We start from the raw sequence: 6,870 nt of genomic DNA, 5'->3' as shown, positions 1-6,870 counted from the left end.
TAGAGATTGCTCCATCTATGGACAGTGAAGTCATGGCCATGGTCATGGTCATGATTATGATCAGTAGATAGTCTGTGTATGAAGAGCCTGACAGCAAATAACTTTTAGTGAGATGGAGAATCTCCAGAGGAGAAGGGTACAATTAAAATGAAATTTGGCTTAGACTGAAAAGTGAATCTTTCTTTGTCTTTTACCCTCATTAATTTTTAAGATTATAAGGCAATTTAGATTGGACTTAATAATTGTGCAATGTTTTTATATTCTTTTAAGAAATGCTAGGTAATGTGCCAAATATGTGAGATTCACTTAATGTGCACTTTCATGTAGAAAAGTTAAATGAGTTCTTTGCGATCATGTAAGAAATTCCACTAGAAAAATGCAGTTGCCAGCTTTATAGACTCATTCTGATCTCGAAAGAGTTGTAAACTAAGCTGTGAAAATTATGGGTAGACCAGCCACACAGCTGAAAGCTGGAAATCTTGGGAGGAAATGGCAATCCAAGTGGCTGTCCTGCTGAAGCCATACCTGGTGTATCCATCACCCACAATCTCCACTTTGCCTCTGGCCTTTCTTCACTACCCCTTTATGACTTTGAGGGGAAACCAATCTGACCAAAACTCCAGGTATCTTAAAGTTGGGATGATATAATCTATTTTGGGGTGAGTTTGGGCACACTTCCCCCATTCCCACCCATGCTTTCACATACTTCTGAAATACCTAGCATCCAAAAACATGAATCATAAAAGCTGAGGACCAGCAATAGTGTTTGAAATTTCTGTACCACATAACAACTCCTTTATTGTTTAATACTGTCATTCTCATAAGAACATACCAATTTAAGATTTTATAAAGCTAACATAACCCTGATTCCAAAATCAGACAAATATGCCCCCACACACATGCACACAAAAGAGAACTTCAGACCAATATTCCTGATGAACACAGATGCAAAGATCCAAAACAAAGTCCTAGCAAATAGAATTCAATGTCTCATCAATAAAGTGGTATACCATGAACAAGTAGGATTTATTTCGGAGATCAATGATAGTTCAACATAAGCAAGTCAATTGATATAACACACCAACCACATCAATGAAAGAAATTTAAAACCTATATGATCATATCAATAAATGCAGTGAAAGTTTTTGATAAATCCCAGCACCCATTCATGATAAAAACTCAACAAGATGGAAATGGAAGGAACTTTTCTCAGTATAGCTAAGGCCATTTACCAGAAGCCCATGGCAAATTTTATACTCCATGGAGAAAAACTAAAAGCCTATTCCCTTAGATCTGGCACATGGTAAGGCTGCCCCCTCTCACCACTCCTATTCAACATATTATTGGAAGAACTTGAACTTGTGATAGTAATTAGGCAAGAAAAGGTTATCAAGCACATCCAGATAGGAAAGTCAAGCTCTCACTGTTTGCAGATGACATGATACTATCTTTAGAAAATCCTAAAAAATCTACTACCAAAAAACTCCTAGAAACAATAGATTCATATAGCAATGTGGCAGGCTACAAAATTAACCCACAAAAATCAGTGACCTGCTTATACACAAATAATGATAGAAAATAAATAGATACTAAAAAACAATCGCATTCATAATAGCACCACAGAAATTTAAATATCTTCAAGTCAACTTAACAAAGAAGTGAAAGACCTATACAAAGAGAACTATAAAAGATTGCTTCAAAAATGAAAGAGGACACAATAAAATGGAGACATATATCCTGCTCATAGATTGGGAGAATTAACATCATTAAAATGGCAAAACTCCTCAAAATATCATACAAATTTAATTCTATCCCTCTAAAGATACACATGACATTCTTCAAAGAGGGATCAAACACTTATGAAATTCATTTGGAATAATAAATGCCCAAGAATAGCTAAAGAAACCTTGAGGAAAAAGAAGATGGGGGGTATCACTTTCCCCAACTTTAAATTTTACTACAAATCAATAATCATTAAAACAGTGTGGTGCTGGAATAAAGACAGACACTCAGATCAATGGAATAGAGTTGAGTGTTCAGAGACAGACAACCAATTAATATTTGGTAAAGGGGCAAGAAAAGCAAAATGGAGCAAGGAAAATCTATTCAACAAGGTACAATTGGTGAGCCACATTCCAAGAAGTAAACTCAGTCCTCTATCAGGAACCATTCACAAAGGTCAAATCAAAACGGATTAAAGACCTTAATAACATACCTGAAACTAAAAGGTACATAGAAGAATATGCAGGCAAAAACAATCCATGACATTGAAACTAAAGTAATGTTTAAGGAGGAAACTCCACTGTCCAAACAAGTGGAAACAGAGATAAACAAATAGGACGACATTAAACTGAGAATATTCTGCACTTCAAAGGAAACAGTAACTAGGATATAAAGGCTATCCATGGAATGGGAGAAACTTCACTCAATACTTATCAGATAAAGGCTAATATCTAAGATCTATAAGGCACTGACATATTAACAAGAAATAAAACATCTAACCCCATCAAATAATGGAGAAAAGAAATAAACAGATATCATCTCAAGGAATACATATGGAGAAAACACATGAATAAATGTTCCACATCAACAATCATTAGGGAAATGCAAATTAAAACAATGAGATATCTCGTTGATATCAAAACAACAATAAGATATTATATATCAGAGACTGGCACACGTCACAAAGAACAAGAAAAACCACTACTTGCTTGGATGTGGGAGAAAAAAAACTCATTTGCAACTGGTCTGAATGTCTTCTAGTTTAGTCTTTCTGGAAAACAATATGGATATTCCTTAAAAAATTGGACATTGAGGAGCCGAAGTGGTGGCGCAAGCAGTAGCCTAGGACAGACCGTGGTTTGATCCCCTGATGTCCCATATGGTCCCCCAAGGTAGGAGTGGTTTCTGCATGCATAGTCAGGAGCATCAACAGCTGCGGTCCAAAAAAAAAAACAAAAACAAAAAAATTGGACATTGATCTCCTATATGATCCATTAATACCACTCATAGTGATATAACCAAAGATCACAATAATATACAAAACAATAATGTCCTCTGTGCACTACTATGTTCATAGCAGCACTATTAAAATAGCCAGAATATGCCGTCTAGTACAGCCTCTATGGAAAGCAATATGGAGGTTTCTTCAAAAACTGGAAATTGAGCTCCCATTCGACCCAGCTATTCCACTCCTAGGGATATACCCTAGGAGCACAAGAATACAATACAAAAACCCCTTCCTCACACCTATATTTATTGCAGCACTATTCACAATAGCCAGGCTCTGGAAAAAACCAAGATGCCCTTCAACAGACGAATGGCTAAAGAAACTGTGGTACATATACACAATGGAATATTATGCAGCCGTCAGGAGAGATGAAGTCATGAAATTTTCCTATACATGGATGTACATGGAATCTATCATGCTCAGTGAAATAAGTCAGAGGGAGAGAGAGAGACGCAGAATAGTCTCACTCATCTATGGGTTTTAAGAAAAATAAAAGTCATTTTTGTAACAATCCTCAGAGACAATTAGAGGAGAGCTGGAACACCAGCTCACTCCATGAAGCTCACCACAAGAGTGGTGAGCACAGTTATAGAAATAACTACACTGAGAACTACCATAATCAAGTGAATGAATGAGGGAACTGGAAAGCCTGTCTGGAGTACAGGTGGGGGTGGGGTGGGATGGAGGGAGATTTGGGACTTTGGTGGCGGGAATGTTGCACTGGTGAAGAGGGGTGATCTTTATATGACTGAAACCTTATCACAATCATTTATGTAATCAAGATATTCAAATAAAGAGAAAAAAAATAGCCAGAATCTGGAAATAATCCAGATGCCCAACAACAGAAGAGTGGCTAAAGAAACTGCAATACATCTACACATTAGAATGCTACGCATCTGCTAGAAAAAAATGAAGTCACGAAATTTGCCTACACATGGATGAATATGGAGAATAAGACGTTGAGTAAAATAAGTCAGGGAGAGAGATAAGCACAGAATACTCTCACTCATCTTTGTGATTTAAGAAAAATAAAAGACAGTATAGTAACGTTACCCAGAAACAGTAGAGATGAGAGCCAGAAGTACAATCCCAGGATAAGAAGCTTGCCACAGGGGCCCAAACATAGCACTGCATAGGGCTCTTGCATTGCACAGAGCTAACCTAGGATGAACCTCAATTTGATCTGAGTCCCATATGGTCCCCCAAGCCAGGAACGATTTCCAAGTGCAAAGCCAGGTGTAACCCTTGAGCGTCACTGAAATGGAGGTAAAGCCATCTGGATATTTTCCTGTGGCTATTGCTAAACCAGCACCCTGCCTGCAAGCCACTGACAACAAATTCAGAAACACATTGTAAATCTCTGTGACTAGGGCTTGCCATTAAAATGTCATCCATGTCATAAATCAAATATGTTTGGGGAAACATTTTACAAGCTGAAAGCAAAATTGCATCAACAAAATATTGACACATGGTCTGTTGTATTTGCCCAGAGGCAAAACCATCCATTGAAATTTCTGCATAGGTGTCCTATTATTAAGAGAAGAAACTGAAAAGGTAAAGCCCTTTCTATCATTTGGGTAAATAGAAACGTTATAAAAACAGTCTTTTAAGTCAATTACTATAAAAGGCCAGTTTTTTTGGAATGGCTACTGGTGAAGGTAACCCATTCTGCAACTTATCCATAGAAATCATTGACCTATTTACAACTCTTAAATCTGATAAAAGTCGCTCAACTATCTGGTCCTTTCCTTTTTATATATAAAATTTTATTTAAGCATCATGATCACAAGGATGTTTGTAGTTGGATTTAGGTCATAAACAGAATATCCCCTTCAACAGGGCAACATTCCCAAAACCATAGCCTGCCCTCCTCCCCCACCTATGCCTGTATTCGCAAAAGGAATTCTACTTCTATTCCGTGTCTATCTCTCTCCCTCTGACTTATTTCACTCAACATAATAGATTCTATGTACATACACATTTAGGAAAATTTTATGATTTCATCTCTCCTGATGTCTGCATAATATTCAATTGTCTATATGTACCACAGTTTCTTTAGCCATTCATCTGTTGAAGGGCATCTTGGTTGCTTCTAGAGTCTGGCTATTGTAAATAGTGTTGCCATGAATATAGGTGTGAGGAAGGAATGTTTTTTATTGTATTTTTTTGTTCATAGGGTGTATTCCTAGGCGTGTGATCAAAGTGTGATCATATGGAAGTTAAATTTCCAGTTTTTTTTTTAGGAATCTCCATATTGTTTTCCATAAAGGCTGGACTAGATGGTATTCCCACCAGCAGTTTTTCTTCTGCGTTCCTTTGTATTTCACGTCTAATTTCAGTGCCTTGTGATCAGCAAAGGTAGTCTGCACAATTTCTATCCTCTTTATTTTATGGTGATAAATTTTATGGGCCAGCATGTGGTCTACCCTGGAGAATGATCTATGTACATTGGAGAAGAATGTGTATCCAGGAGTGCCCAATATATATTTACTAGTCCACCTTCTTCTATTTCTTATCAGAGTTAGTATATTTTCAGTGGATTTCAGTCTGATTGACCTATCAAGGATTTACAGGTCAGTGTGGAGGTCTCCCATAATTAGTGTGTTAATATTAATATCTTTTTTTTTCAGATTTGTCTACAATTGTATTAGATAATTTGCTGGTCCCTCACTGGATGAGTATATGTTTAGAAGTGTGATTTCATCCTGTTGTACATATCCTTTGATTAGTACCAAGTGTCTTTGTCCCTTATAACTTTTTTCCTTTAAATCTTTGAAAATTTTAATTACAAACCCTTGTGTCGAGGGCTGACTTTCAATAGATCGCAGCGAGGGAGCTGATCTGCTACGTATGAAACCCTGACCCAGAAGCACGTCATCTACAAATGGTTTCGCACCAGGTGCCCCACGAACATGCAATGCTCAATGGGCGAGAGGGGCGGCCACCATTCCGGCTGCACTCCAGTTTCCAAGAAGAGCGGCTCTCTGCACCGGTGTCCACTCCCTGGCAAAGGTGCAGACCCGCTGGTGGGGGACCCCTATAAATTTTTGAGTCTAAAGTTTGTGTCATCTGACATTAGTATGGCTACTCAAGCTTTTTTAAGGGTGTTGTTTGCTTGAATGAATTTCTCCTAGCCTTTGATTTTGAGTCTATGTTTGTTCTGACTATTCAGGTATGTTTCTTGTAAGCAGCAGAAGGTTGGATTTAGTTTTTTTGATTCATTTAGCCACTCTGTATCTTTTAACAGGTGCATTTAGACCATTTACATTGAGATAGATAATTGTCATGAGATTTAGTTTCATCTTGTGTAGAAGTTTTGTGTGTCTGTTGGTCAGGTCAGTCTTGTCTTAGAGTAGACCTTTCTGTTTTTTGTTGTTGTTGTTGTTGTTGTTCATTTGTTTGTTTGTGGGTCACACCCTGCAGCACTCAGGGGTTACTCCTGGTTCTATGCTCAGAAATTTCTCCTGACAGGCTTGGGGGACCATATAGGATGCTGGGATTCGAACCACCATCCCTCTGCATGCAGGCAAATGCTTTACATCCATGCTCTCTCTGTCTCTCTGTCTCTCTGTCTCTCTGTCTCTCTGTCTCTCTCTCTGTCTCTCTCTCTCTCTCTCTCTCTCTCTCTCGCCCCTCAGTTTTTCTTTTAAGGATAGTTTTGAGTCAGTAAAGTTTCTGAGCTGTTGTTTATATGTGACGCTATATATATTTCCTTCAAACCTGAAAGTGAGTCTTACTGGGTGCTGTATTCTAAGAAAAACATTTCCTTCATTAAGTTTTGTCACTGTATCCCACCACTGGGCCTTGAGGGTTTCTTGTGACAGGTCTGCTGTGAAAACTTGAGGAGGTTCCCTTTAATG

Source organism: Suncus etruscus, chromosome 4, assembly GCF_024139225.1.
Source record: "Suncus etruscus isolate mSunEtr1 chromosome 4, mSunEtr1.pri.cur, whole genome shotgun sequence".
In the NCBI taxonomy this organism is placed as follows: Eukaryota; Metazoa; Chordata; class Mammalia; order Eulipotyphla; family Soricidae; genus Suncus; species Suncus etruscus.
The sequence above is the reverse complement of the archived record's forward strand: the minus strand, read 5'-3'. Positions refer to the sequence as shown.